Source organism: Procambarus clarkii, chromosome 27 (genome assembly GCF_040958095.1).
Source record: "Procambarus clarkii isolate CNS0578487 chromosome 27, FALCON_Pclarkii_2.0, whole genome shotgun sequence".
Classification (NCBI taxonomy): Eukaryota; Metazoa; Arthropoda; class Malacostraca; order Decapoda; family Cambaridae; genus Procambarus; species Procambarus clarkii.
In genome coordinates this window covers 41,896,971-41,912,337 of record NC_091176.1, presented here as the reverse complement: position 1 = coordinate 41,912,337, position 15,367 = coordinate 41,896,971, and the positions used below count along the sequence as shown (strand labels likewise).

Sequence of the window (15,367 nt, the reverse complement as noted above, 5' to 3'; positions counted from 1 at the left end):
TACGATAGGCAGACTGTACACCGTGCATCCCAATCAAGATGATTGCTTCTTTCTTCGCATGCTGTTGTAAATGTGTCAGGTCCAATGTCTTTCCAGACATTGAGATTTATCAACGTCGTAACACATGCCACTTTCCGTAGTGCATGTCAAGCACTACGGAATTTATTGGAGAACGACCGACACTGAGATGTATGCTGAGATGTATGCATTAATGACGTGTCCAACACGTCACATCTAAATCAAATTCGTGCATTGTTTGCAATCATATTGACCACTGGGTCTCCTTCATCTCCAACAGTGTTATGGGAAAAATATAAGTCGCACATGGGTGAAGGTATTATCCGTCGAATATGAAGGAAAATTCAAATATGAACATGGATTTCACAGTAGAAATCTACAACGAAGCATTGATAATGATTGAAGATTTGTGCTTAGAATTCGCGAACAAAGTTCTCAATCAATTGGAAATGCCATCACCGAATCGATCTGCTGCTGCTTTGTTCGATGAAGAATTGCATCATGAACAAAATTACAATATGGGTGATCTGTTGTTGTATGTGCAATCAAATATTCCTAAGCTAACGCTTGAGTGAAAAGGCATTTACAATCAAATAATTCAAACTGTCAATAACAGGTTTGCAGAAATCTTCTTAGACGGGCCAGAAGGAACTGTAAATCCTTCCTAATTAGATTGATTCTGGCAGCATTTCGATCCCAAAATGGCATAACCTTAGCACTTGCATCGTCCGGAATAGCTGTGGCATTGTTACCAGGTGGAAGAACTGCTACTTCGGCTTTGAAATTGCCATTGGACAAGCAATTCATTGAAACTCTCACGTGCAACATTTCCAAAGCATCCGGCATGGAAAAAGTATTGCAGAAATGTAAACTTATTGTTTGGTATGAATGCACAATGGCCCACAAAAAATCGCTCCAGGCTCTTGATCAATCATTGTAAGATTTGCGTGGAAACATCAGACCATTTGGGAACGCATTAATATTGCTTGCAGGAGATTTCAGGCAAATATTATCTGTAATTCCTTGATACAAGTCCGTCGACACTGTTGAGGAAGCAGATGAAGCGGTTAGTTATCCAACAGAATTTTTTAATTCACTCGATCTGCCAGGGATACCATCACACGTACGGCAATTGAAAATCTGCGTGCCAATTATCATGTTGTGAAATATCAACCAGCTAAAGCTTTGCAACGCCACGCGCCTTGCAGTAAAAAAATTATCAGCGACGCCGTAGAAGCAACAATCTTGACAGGACCTTTGAAAGGTGAAGATGTCCTCATTCCTCGCATTCCTATGATTCCAACTGATATGGCATTTCAATTTAATATATTGTAATTTCCAATTCGATTGGCGTTTGCAATCACCATCAACAAAGCTCGGGGCCAATCTCTAGAATTGTGCAGTTTACATCTAGACACAGAATGCTTCTCATAGGGACAATTATATGTGGCGTGTTCTAGAGTCGGCAAACCAGACAATCTTTATATCTCCACAGAAAATGGAACAACAAAACATATTGTATACACACAAGCATTGTGAAATTAAACATTTTTGACTCGTGCACTTTCTTCTTTCTTTATTTTCCATTTAACCAGACTGAGCCACAGCAACGCGTGGTAGGTACAGCTTGTATATAAATAAAAATAGAAATGTTCGTTTGTTCAAAATCGCTTATCTCTGAAAGTTTCTCACTAATTGCTTTGAAATTTTCACACAATGTTCCATTCGCATCCAGCCAGGTTTTTATATACATACTATATAGATGTCACGTATGTGACAGTAAAAAAAACATGCTTTTTCTAAAAAAACTGTTTTTCATGTGAGGAAAATCTTCGAAACCTCTTTACCGATTGGTTTGAAATTTTGACACAACGTTGCATTCGAATAGACGCGTCTTTTTATATATCTACTATATACATGCCTCACCTGTGACAGGAAAAACATGTTTTTTTTTAAACAGTGCCATCTGTTGGACGCAAGAGCAACACACACTGTAATCAGCGTTGCTTTCGAATAGGCACGTCTTTTTATATACCTACTATTAGATGCCACCCCTGTGATGGGTAAAAACATGCGTTTTTGAAAAACAGCGCCATCTGTTGCATATAATAGCAACTTTCACGCTATACTAAATATGTCACGAATTCCATTTCAATGTTTCCGATTGCATTGATATTTTTTTTATAGATTTCGTTTAATTTTATTTTTTATTGAATTGTTTTGTGTGACATTGTGTTGGAATTGAGCTGTGTTGTTTACCATACCGTTCATTTCGTAAGTATAAGTATAGATGCCACACCTGTGACAGGTAAAACTGCTTTTCTTGACAAACAGCGCCATCTGTTGCATGTAAGAGCAACACACATGCTATATTAAATATGTTACAATTCCATTTTAATGTTTCTGATTGCATTGATCAATTGAATTTTCATAGATTTTGATTTATTTTCATTTTGATTTAATTGTTTTGTGTGAATTGCATGGGAATTCAGCTGTGTTGTTTACCATACCGTTCATTTCTTGAGTATAGTTTATTTTTTTATTTTTTCGTATTTTCAATTCATTTTTAACTGTATTTCTTATACTTCAGTGATGGGAACATCAGATCACTTGATGTTCCGAATTTTCTGATGGGAACATCAGACTATTTGGGAAGGCATCGGAACGAGGAAGTGGGGAAATGGTGGCGATGATGACAGGACGGAAGTGAGAGATGGTGGGGAGGGCGAGGGGACAGGGGAGTGGGGTATGGTTGGAAGGAAGAGGAGACGGGCGAGGAGAGAATGGTGGGGGAGGACTAGGGGACAGGAAAGGTTGCAGTAGTTCACTACAGAACTACTGTAGTTCAGACAGTAGTTTACCTGTTGTGAGCCACAGCAACGCGTAGCCAGGTACTGCTAGTCTTACATATATATTGAGATGGTTAAGAATGCGAATCCCAAAATGTGCATGAAAAGATATAGAAGAAATTCGTCTCTTTCAACTCACTTTATTTGGTGTTGGGAGAGTTCAAGAGGAAGGTGGTGGTGGTAATCTTACTCTTGCAGTGTGTTAAGATGTGTCTTGTGAGTAGAGTTGATAGGGGTCACCTTTCTCTCCATTATATCGTTTATGACTTTTTGTATGATGGCTGCTTGACTTTCAAAACATGTACAACTCAACGACCTAGTGCAGGAGAAAATTTATGAGAGTAAATGAAGAAGCATTTATAGTTAAAATATATGCATTTTTCTTAACATTTTTCGTTATGGGGAAACTGGGAGCACACATCAACCTGCAAGGTGATGTTGATCTGTCAACGATCAGGAGAGAATGTCCACGAGTGTCTGACTTTGACCACACTTCAGACCCAATGAAAGTGTAGTCAGGTCATGCCAAAGAAAATTAAAATAAAATTAATACACCGTAATCACACTTTGGTGATGCATCACGGATAAAATCCGTAGGAGCCATGGTGAGGGTTCGAACCAAAGCGGTGGGTGTTCCTAGGCACTCTCTATAGACAACTACGCCACGACATGGTCAAAAGAATTGCAACCTGGAATACTGCTGCACCCTCTGTTGGAACTGTTCGAACCTCCTGGGGTTCGAACCCTCATTATGGCTTACAGCTTTGCTTAAGAAAATTAATAGTATTCTACAAAATGTTCTCTCTCCGGTGAAGATAACAAGTAGACAAATAGTTTCTAAAGAAAGTGTTAAGACATAAAATGAATATTACAAACCAACTCCCAAGACACAGACGAGGCATTTACCAGGGTGTTGAAGGAGTGCAAACATTTCCTCCGTTTAACCTCATCCGCCAGAAATTTTCACGAAGTGATTATCACAAACGTCATTCAAACTCATCTTCAAAATTGCAGATTTATTACAAATTAAAAGATGGCTTCACAAAAAAGAAACTTTCTTAATAAAATGACTATATATTTCTTACCATTCTTTAAACAGCAACAATGGTAAGCAGAAAGAGCTATTATGATCAATGAAACACTCTCACTAGACAGTTTCAAGCCCCTGTTAGTCATTCATAAAAAAATGGAAGAAATGTTATATGTTTAAAGATTGCTGATAATAATTTAGATGTTTGTTTGACCAAAGTAATTGAAGTTACCAAAAAATCATTACATATTCAGAAAATATATTAATAATATAATTTAACTTGCAAACATATTTTAAAATTTGGTTTTATATTGTTCATAACGAGTTTTGAGTTATGATGAGGGAATATGACAAGAGGTATACCCTGCTATTCATTGTATATACAAAGATATTATTTATTTTTTAACGCCATTCAAACTGAAGTATATTTACTTTATACTAGAATCAAAGAAACATTAGTGTTTAGAATAATTCTTGAAGATTATCCTGTTGATCTTAACGCGACACGAAATCTTTCCTTGAACTTAGAGACACTTCTGACTGGCTAAACGTAGGAGCAAGGCCTTTGAGGTCTTGTGGAAGCTGCTAGTTTGAAGTTGCGTGGCTTAACTTTCAGAAAAATTTAAATTTTATTTATGAGGACCAAACGACAACTCAGAAGATGAAGAAGCGACAACGTTTCGGTCTGTTCTTGATCATTATCACCACACGACTTGATAATGGTCCAGGACGGACCGAAACGTCGTTACTTCTCCATCTTCCGAGTTGTGGTTTGGTCATCATATCTCCAGCCACGTTGTTGTGACTCGTCGTCTGCATAAATTATATTTAGTTTACCTGAAAGAGCCTCGTTGACGAATAGTCCGTCCATTAGGCCCAATACCTGGAGAGCAAATATTGTTAGCTAGGTCACCACACCAAAACTATTTTTGGGCCTATTTTCCGGGCAATATATATGCTTCATAAATCCTATACACACACAGTTAAGAGGAGGGGGTCGAGGTATCGAAGTCTGCACACGCAATATTGTGATCCACTAAGTGCTTTGGAATCTAATCTCTTTATTTTCATCGTTAATTTTATGTTTTCTCAAACGTGTTATTGATAACTTCTGCATGTTAGGAACTTTTTTATTGATAATCTCTTGTGTTTCCTCAGCGGCACTGGCAGGAGCGTCGGGGATGGTGGTGGGGATGGTGGCGGGGCAGCTAGGCAACGTCTTCCACGTGACCTACAGCGTCTCCGGGGCCATCCTCGGCCCCATGAATGGAGTCTTCCTGACCGGCATCTGCGCACCTTGGGTTACCACTAAGGTACAGGATATAACACAATCATGTTGTTACCTCAAGCATGCACACCGCCTGTAGTAGACCAGTAGTAGAAATTAATGTGTGTGTCTTTCATTAGCAGTAACAAAGAGAATTCTTAAATATCTGATGAAAATCTTACTGACCTAACAAATTCAGAGACCAGAAAATTGTAGCATTAAACATTGTGATAAACATCATGAGGGAACATTCATGTATGGAACTAACAGAGCAAGTACTCGGCAAAGTGATGTTATAATGGCAAGAATACGCATGAAATATAGACGTATCTGGAAGCTTTCTCAAAACCTAAATGCCGAATACACCATGTATCCAACTTGAATGATCTCCAGGCACACGTGTATCAGAAAAACTCTTGCTCCTGAAGGATTCAAACCCGGTCAGCATGAGCCTCCATGCACCTTGGCATGTCCATTACTATAACAACTCAGCCACCGACTGTACTGGAAAGTCGTATGACTTTTAGTCCTAACTCCCGAGAGCTCTCGTGACTATATTGAGCACAGATATTTCTTCACATCACTGTAACATGAATAGAACATATATATATATATATATATATATATATATATATATATATATATATATATATATATATATATATATATGTATATATATATATATATATATATATATATATATATATATATATATATATAATATATATATATATATATATATATATATATATATATATATATATATATATATATATATATTGTGACGGTAACGCGTTGGTGTTCGGCTGTTCAAAGCTAGGGGTATGGCCTCGTCACATAGAATAAAAAAAAATAGAAAATCTGGAACTTCGTCTGTGGTAAGGTAAGGAGAAGACACACAAAACACAAGTAAATTTTAACAATGAAATTTTAATTACGTTAAATAAACAAAACATGAATAAAATGGACATACAAATTCGTATAATAAAATCAATCAATCAAAATAATAAGAAGAATTAAATGACAAAATGAAAAGTTACGTTAAGACAAGTGAGCAATAACAAGCTGTGCAATATACAATAAAATGAGAGGTGCAGGAATATTGGCTTTAAGCTATCACCTCTCTTAGTACACGTAAGCCAAAGCTTAGTCTACCAGGAAGAAGTGTTAACCGTATGAAAGCACTGAATATTCTGAGGACTGAGGTCGTGGCGGCCCCAGACATCAAGTAGTATGGTGGGTGGAGTGCAGTTGCAGCCAGACCGGCGGCCAATCAGCGAGGAGCCGGCAACAAGACAGGTAGTTTGGCGGTTTGAGGCTGAGCAGGTGTTCCTGGCTGCATACATTTTGCGCTCTGGCAAACCTTGCTGGTGTTGTTGTCGTTGTTGAACATTTCTTCCATAGTAGTTTTATATATTTGTAACGACGTATTTGTGGAGGGAAGAGCAGGCTCAATCTCTTGAAGGAGATTATCGTCACAATATATATATATATATATATATATATATATATATATATATATATATATATATATACCACCACTGGTGCAAATGTGAGGACCCAAAGCCTCGGAGAAGAAAATAAGGAGTATTCAGAGAAGACCTTGTGGATTCACTGAACACTAATATTATCTTCTACCACCCCCATTCTTTTGTATGTACACATATATATTTATTTTATTTAAACTTTATTACAAAAATGGAGTTACATAAAGGGTATATCTTGAGGTTATCTTGAGATGATTTCGGGGGCTTTTTAGTGTCCCCACGGCCCGGTCCTCGACCAGGCCTCCACCCCCAGGAAGCAGCCTGTGACAGCTGACTAACACCCAGGTACCTATTTTACTGCTAGGTAACAGGGGCATAGGGTGAAAGAAACTCTGCCCATTGTTTCTCGCCGGCGCCCGGGATCGAACCCAGGACCACAGGATCACAAGTCCAGCGTGCTGTCCGCTCGGCCGACCGGCTCCCTGTGTACAAAGGTGACCAGTACAAAGATGATTATTTTAAATTGTCGAGTTCCTCCAGCTCCTCAGATGGCGGGCAGGAACCTTGAATGCATTGTGCATTTCCCCTCTGTATCGCTACGCTGATGCGCTAGAAAAGGAAGCTGGCAGCTCTAGGGTCCCTTGTTGTTTCAATGAGGCTAGAACCTAGTTCCTTCAAAAAACTGGTAGCACTTTTACGCCAGACGCCGAGTATTTCAGAAGCAATGGGGACAAAGCTGTAGTGGTGATCCAGTTCTATGTACTTACGGGATTTGGCTGTTTCCCTATGGGTGGCAGCGCCACCTGGTTGTGCAACACTGAAGTCAATGTAGGTGTTAGCCAGGGTTGATAGGCATGTGTGGTCCCATACCAACTGCTTGCCATTCTTCCAGAGGTTCAATGTGATACCATCTGAGCGACCAATAAGAGCATAAGAGTTATGGGGCGTTAGGTAACGGGGCTCTCTTTCAGCTGGGCATCCAGCTGTCGTGAGGCTCCTCTTGATGATCTCGTTAACTTCACTGTGCCTCGAGTGCCACCCCCACTGTGCTTTGGCAGAGTAGGCCATGGTGATCGTACCTGTCAGCCACCACCTCGCGCAAATACACCTATATCTGTTGTGGATTGGGGCAGCAAGGCGGAGGGCCACAGCAATTCGGAGGGCGTGTGGTGCGAGACGCGGGCCAATTGCCGACATTGGGGTTGCTAACAGGAAATCCCCTGCATGTGGGGCTGCTACTGCTGTGAGGCGAACAATGTTGTGTTGTGCTGTTGCGGCACCCAGGCACTCTGCAGCAACTTGGTCTACAATGGGGCCATCCCAGCTGGATTGCTTGTGGGCTTTTGGGGATGGTGGTTGAGGTGATGGACCTGCACGAGAGGCCCACTCGGTGGCACAGTGTGTGAAATTGGGATCATGAACACCTGCCAGCTGATGTAAGTAGGCAGACAGAATTTCCTTCACAATGTCGTCGGATGCCGATGAGGAGGACATGAAGGCTGGAACAGCAATTTGCCTTGCTGTTCGAACTCCGAGGCCCCCAAGTCTTACGGGAAGAGAGGCTTGTTTTCACTGTAGGTCATCAAGAGAGAGAGGTTGAGGGCTTTTTCTAGCATTGATTTCAGTAACCGGTCATACTCACCTAGTCTTTGGATACCGTAGGATGGTGAACACCTCAGAAAGTAGGTTAACCTGGGGAGGGACAGACATCTGGTGATGAGGTAGAGTCATGAGCATCAGATCATGAGCATCAATATCTTGAATCCTCCCATCCATCCTCTTAAGGTTGGCGGTTTCTTATCAAGGATTTTCTTATCATCGATGGCTTTCAACCCCCGGGGAGCTCCTAGGAGTGTGCTGTCTTCAGGTTTAGTTATATAGATATTTGGCAGAAAACCCTCTATTCTCTCTACGATGCCCTGGTTGGAACATATTATTTCACATTTAGAAGGGTTCAGGGTGATGCCTAAAACTGCACCTTGCTCCTGGATTTTTCTGATGTCATCCAGGAGAGAGTTTGGGAACCAGCTAGGGTACCATCATCCCAGAACCAGATGTTAAGCTCGCTGGGCAGGACTTCTGTGACTTATATGTATGTCGTACCCAGTAGCCAGAACGCACTTCTCGGCCTACTATGCAAGGTCCGATTTGCCTAATAGGCAGAGTGATTTGCTTTATTTCCATAAATTGTTTCCGATTGGTTTATTTGAATTATTATTATTATATTATACTGGGAACATAAATAATTGACTTGGTTATATTGGTTTAGGCTAGGTTAAAATAGGTTAGGTTAGGTTCGGTCATATATCTACGTTAGTTTGAACTCAAATTAAATAAAATGAACTCATACATAATGAAATAGATTGGTCTATCATTTCATAAGAAAAAAAGTAGAAAAATATATAAAATATAAGGACCTGCCTTTAGTAGGGAGATTTACGCTAATACCTGTCCCTACCATCTGGACAGGTGGTGCAAAGGTGCGCACCACGTGTCCAGGTGATTAATTAGGGGACGTGTAATGTAAGAAAAGTTAAGTTGTTAATGTAAGAAAGGTTACGTTAATAACGTACAATAGAAAAAATGGTGAACTCTGCATTTAGTGTCTACCGTGTTACAATAGCCGTGACGACTTCGTGGTGTTGGAGGTAGGCATCATCTGGCTCAGTGTTGGGATGTGTTCTTTGTAAGGGTCGGTTATCACGGGGGGGGGGGGATTTTGAAAGGAAGGCGATTAATTGGTTGAGTGAGATGTAGGAAGAGCATAACAGGTACGGAGCTTAACTTCCAGAGTTAAGCTCCGTCCTCGTTATGTTGGTCAGAGCAAGTTTAGTGGTTTGGTGGGGTTATAGCTTTTAGAAAGTGTGAGATAAGCCTTTATAGAATGACATCGTAATACGATTCAGAACTGTGTAGACAGTCACCGCCTTCCACCTTAGCTGAAGAGGTGAAGAGGGGGAGAGAGAGAGAGAGAGAGAGAGAGAGAGAGAGAGAGAGAGAGAGAGAGAGAGAGAGAGAGAGAGAGAGAGAGAGAGAGAGAGAGAGAGAGAGAGACAGAGAGAGAGACATAGAGAGAGACATAGAGAGACATAGAGAGAGAGAGAGAGAGAGAGAGAGAGAGAGAGAGAGAGAGAGAGAGAGAGAGAGAGAGAGAGAGAGAGAGAGAGAGAGAGAGAGAGAGAGAGAGACTCCGTACCTCAGGAGTTTGATAGGAACAACATGGCAACCAATAATATAATAGACCAGCTTCAGTTGCCTGCAGGAATGGCTCAAGACTCTTAATCATAATAAGGGGCACGATTTCAACCATGGAAAGATAGACTGGGAGAATGGGGACCCACATGTTGGTGCAGATACATGGAGAGATAAATTCTTGGAAGCGGCAACAAGGAACATTCTATGCCAGTATCTTAGGGAACCCACAAGAGTGAGAGGCAATGATAAACCAGCTAGACTCAACTTGATATTCACCCTGAATGAGTCAAAAATAAGGGAAGTCAAAGTTGAAGCCCCCATAGGAATGAGTGACCACAGTGTACTGACTTTTGAGTACTTGGTGGACGCAGGGATAACCTATCCAAGGATGGGATCCGAGGGGAAAATACTAAATTACCGAAGAGGAAAATATGACGAGATGAGGAACTTCCTCAGGGGAATACCATGGGAAACAGAACTTAGAGACAAGAATGTGCAGGACATGATGGATTTTGTCACTCAGAAGTGCCAGGAAGCTGCAGACAGGTTTATCCCGGTCCAAAAGGAGAAAAACGAAAATAACAGAAAAACCCATGGTTCAACCAGGAATGCAAGGTAGCGAAGCAACTGAGTAAAAGAACATGGAGAAACTACAGAAATAACAGAACACCGGAGAGCAGGGAGAGATCCAGAGGGCCAGAAATGAGTACCTCAGAGTGAGGAGGGAAGCAAAGAGACATAGTATTGTCATATATGACATATATGACATAGAGACAAAAGTATGAAAATGACATTGCGAGTAAAGCCAAGACCCAACCAAAGCTGCTCCACAGCCACATCAGGAGGAAAACAGCAGTGAAGGAACAAGTGATGAAATTGAAAAAGGGGAGAACAGATACACAGAGAATGACAAGGAGGTGTGTGAAGAACTCAACAAGAGATTCCAGGAGGTCTTCACAATAGAACAAAGAGAAGCCCCTACACTAAATGAGGAGGAGACAAACCAAGCAACCTTGCGGAATTTGACCTCACCAGTGATGAGGTCAAAAGGTGTCTGCTGGAGCTGGATGTGACAAAGGCTGTTGGGCCTGACAGAATCTCACCGTGGATACTAAAGGAAGGTGAAGAAGCACTAAGTGAGCCACTCTCTATGGTGTATAACAGGTCACTGGAAACAGGAGACCTACCAGAAAGGTGGAAGACGGCTAACGGAGTCCCAATATACAAGAAGGGTGACAGGCAAGAGGCACTGAACTCCAAGCCAGTTTCCCTAACTTGTATACCATGCAAGGTGATGGAGAAGATCGTGAGGAAAAGGCTTGTATAGCATCTGGAGGGAAATAACTTTGTAACACACCACCAACATGGGTTCAGAGATGGTAAATCGTGCCTCACAGGTTTAATATAATTCTATGACCAGGCAACAAAAATTAGGCAGGAAAGAGAAGGGTGGGCCGACTGCATTTTCCTGGACTGCCAAAAAGCCTTTGACACAGTACCCCATAAAAGGCTGTTAAAAATGTTGGAGCAACAGGCAGGAGTAAAAGTGAAGGTGCTCCAGTGGATAAGGGAGTACTTAAGCAACAGGAAACAGCGAGTAACAGGGAGGGGAGACATCAGAGTGGTGAGATGTCACCAGCGGAGTCCCACAGGGCTCAGTACTTGAACCCATCTTGTTTCTAATATATGTAAACTATCTTCCGAAGGGTACAGACTCGTTCCTCTCAATGTTTGCTGATGATGCAAAAATTATGAGAAGAATCAAGACGGATGAAGATAGACAGAGTCCATAGGATGACCTGGACAAACTGGAGGAATGGTCTAGAATATGACTGCTAAAGTTCAACTCAGGAAAGTGTTAGGTAATGAAATTAGGCGAAGGGAGCAGGAGGCTGAACACACGGTACCATCTGGGAGGTGAAATCCTGCAAGAGTCAAATAGAGAGAAGGATCTGGGGGTTGATATCACACCGAACCTGTCCCCAGAGGCCCACATCAAAAGAATATCATCAGCGGCATATGCTAGACTGGCCAACATAAGAACTGCCTTTAGAAACTTGTGTAAGGAATCTTTCAGAACCCTGTATACCACTTATGTAAGACCAATCCTGGAGTATGCAGCTCCAGCCTGGAGTCCATACCTAGTTAAACACAAGACAAAGTTAGAGAAGATTCAGCAGTATGCCACCAGGCTCGTCCCGGAACTGGGAGGTATGAGCTACGAGGAAAGGCTAAAGGTGCTGAACCCTGGAAAATAGAAGAGTACGGGATGACATGATAACCACCTACAAAATTCTCAGGGGAATTGACAGGGTGGACAAAGACAAACTCTTCAGCATGGGTGGGACACGAACACGGGGAAACAGGTGGAAACTTAGTACCCAGATGAGCCACAGAGAAGTTAGAAAGAATTTTTTCAGTGTCAGAGTAGTTAATAAATGGAATGCATTAGGCAGAGATGTGGTGGAGGCTGACTCCATACACAGTTACAAGTGTAGATATGATAGAGCCCAATAGGCTCAGGAATCTTTACACCAGTTGATTGACAGTTTAGAGGCGGGACCAAAGAGACAAAGCTCAAACCCCGAGAGCACAATTAGGTGAGTAGGTGAGTACATACACACACACACACACACACACACACACAAACACACACACACACACGCACTCACACACACACACAGAGGCCGATTTGTATGCCGCCGACGGTAGGAGACACACGCGATTAGTGAGATCCACGGAAATTCGTCAATTTCTCGAGACATTGAAGGAGTATAGAGGCTACATCATAGTATTTGGCCTCTCGCAGTGTGTAGCTAGTAGGGTGCAACATAGCATAGTCATATGCAAGCGATAGTGCGAAGAAACCAAAGTGGAGCTAGTGGCATCACTGGTGCATATAAGTGTGGAGGACCGCGTGGAGTGACCTTACCTGACGGCCAGGTGGGACGATCCGCCGTGGAACTGCCTGATTGTGTTTGTTGAGTGGTGACTGTGATCAGTGGTACAGTAAATTAGTGAACTGTAACACAACGATACAGTGACTCACTCCAGAGCTTTGTGTAGATCGAGAAGAACCGACATCATCAATCTACTAGCACTTAGTGAATCACCAAGTGGGAGACAACGACGGAGCACCATCGTCAACCATACGTCGCCATTACTCATCTAGTTGTGTGAGCAGAAAGGCAGACTGGTATGTACCCCTCTCTGGTCAATTAAGCAGGTGTACAGTGTGAGGTAAAATATTATCAAATTCTTGTTCAGGATAGCATATATATATATTTAAAATCTCAAAGTGGCTCATTTTGGGTAGAAGTCAACGCTTACGGGAACTCGTGACACACGCACACACGCAAGCACACACACACGCCCAAGTACATATGCACGCACACACGCACGCACATGCAAAAACACACACAGGCGGGATCCAAGAGTCAATGCTCGATCCTGCAGACACAATTAGGTGAGTACACACACACGCACACACAAACGTTCGGTCAGGGAAGAAAGGATTAACACCTTTGTGGAAAGAGGTAAGACCCCAGTATACCCCACCTCCTCTCTTATCTCGCATCTGACCTGACCTGACCTGGTCGCCACCACCGCCCCCCACCCCCCAGTCCTCCGCATCCCCCTTACACATACTCTCTCCCCTCTCTCCCTCTCTCCCCCTCTCTCTCTCTCTCTCTCTCTCTCTCTCTCTCTCTCTCTCTCTCTCTCTCTCTCTCTCTCTCTCTCTCTCTCTCTCTCTCTCTCTCTCTCTCTCTCTCTCTCTCTCTCCCTCTCTCCCTCTCCCCCTCCCTCTCTATCTCTCTCTCCCCCACCCCGCTGTGCCCTTCTGACAAATCCTATCATGGCATATCTAGGAATAGGGGTTAAGCATGACAGCCAAAGGCAACAGGGGGAACAGGGAAAAGTTCAGGTGAGGAAATAAAGGAAATGTTCACCCAGTTTTTGGAGGACATCAAGAGTGAGATGCAGGAAATGAAGAATGAAATGAACAACCTAAAAAGAGAGCTGACAGCAGCAAAGGAGGAGATTAGGGCCCTCAAAGAGAACAGTATCGATGCTGAGACTCAGATAACCACCCAGGGAGAAGGTGGTAATAGTATTTTGGAAGAGAATGCCACAATAAAAGCAACATTTGCAGAAATGCTAAAAAAACTCTAAAGTAATGTCTGCAGTGATTTAGGTAGCCATGAAAGCAGCCACCTCACAGGAAGCAGCACGCTCCACTAGCCAGCTGCTGGAAAGGAAAAGATCAGTGGTAGCTGTGGGTATTAAAGAGCAGGAAGGCTCTAATAGGAAAAAGTGGAATGATGAAGACAAAGTGGCAGTGAATGAAATACTGTAGGCACTAGACATGGAAGGGGCTGAGAATAGCATTGAGAAGGTTTTCAGGTTAGGCTGGTACAAAAAAGACCGAGACCGTGTGTTAAAGATAGTGTTTGCAAACGAGAACACAAAGGACACGATTCTAACAAAGAAAAGCCACCTGCAACATGTGGGAGAATTCAAAAAAGTATTCCTCCAGAGGGACATGACATGGGAGGAGAGGGCCATGGCGACAGAAGCAAGGAAGAAGCGCAGAGCGAGAGAGGAAAACCAAGAAACCACAGCTCCCAGCACATCACCCCCAGAAGCGAGGGGGGAACCCACAACCAGCTACCCAGTAACACCAGCAGGGAGGGCAACCCCACTACCCTCCTCTGAATAGAAAACTCCCCTTTCCTTCCTGTCCTCCCACCCCTTTCACCCCCATACCCTCCCTATCCCTCCCCCTTCACTTGACCCCCCACCCCTCATTCCAGTATCCTCTACAACCCTGGTATGCACCTCACAAATCCTCACACCTATGGCACAGCTTCCTCCACCAGCAGAACACTCACCAAGGAGGAGATTTGAGAAGGGACAGAAGAAAGTGAGCCTCAAGGCAATGTACACTAACATAGACGGTATTACAAATAAAGCAAATGAACTTGGAGAATGGGTTATCTTGAGGATATCTTGAGATGATTTCGGGGCTTTAGTGTCCCCGCGGCCCGGTCCTCGACCAGGCCTCCACCCCCAGGAAGCAGCCCGTGACAGCTGACTAACTCAGAGGTACCTATTTACTGCTAGGTAACAGGGGCATTCAGGGTGAAAGAAACTTTGCCCATTTGTTTCTGCCTCGTGCGGGAATCGAACCCGCGCCACAGAATTACGAATCCTGCGCGCTATCCACCAGGCTACGAGGCCCCTAGAGGAAAACCCAGACATAATAGCTCTCACAGAAACAAAGCTGACGAAAACAATAACAAATGCAGTGTTCCCGCAGGACTATTATGTTATAAGGAAAGAGAGAAAAGGAAGAGGTGGTGGTAGTGTAGCTCTGCTGGTAAGAAAAGGCTGGGATTTTGAGGAGTTGGTTGTTCAGGGATGTGAAGGTTTCAGTGACTACATAATAGGAAAAATAACAACTGGAGGGCAACAAATTATAGTCGTAGTCATACATAATCCACCACCAAATGACAGAAGA

General features: G+C 42.8%; 1 pseudogene; it reads left to right on the top strand.

Moving 5' to 3' along the window:
* LOC138369251 (sodium-coupled monocarboxylate transporter 1-like) overlaps positions 1 to 15,367 on the top strand; it is a 153,070-nt pseudogene that overhangs the window by 124,748 nt on the left and 12,955 nt on the right.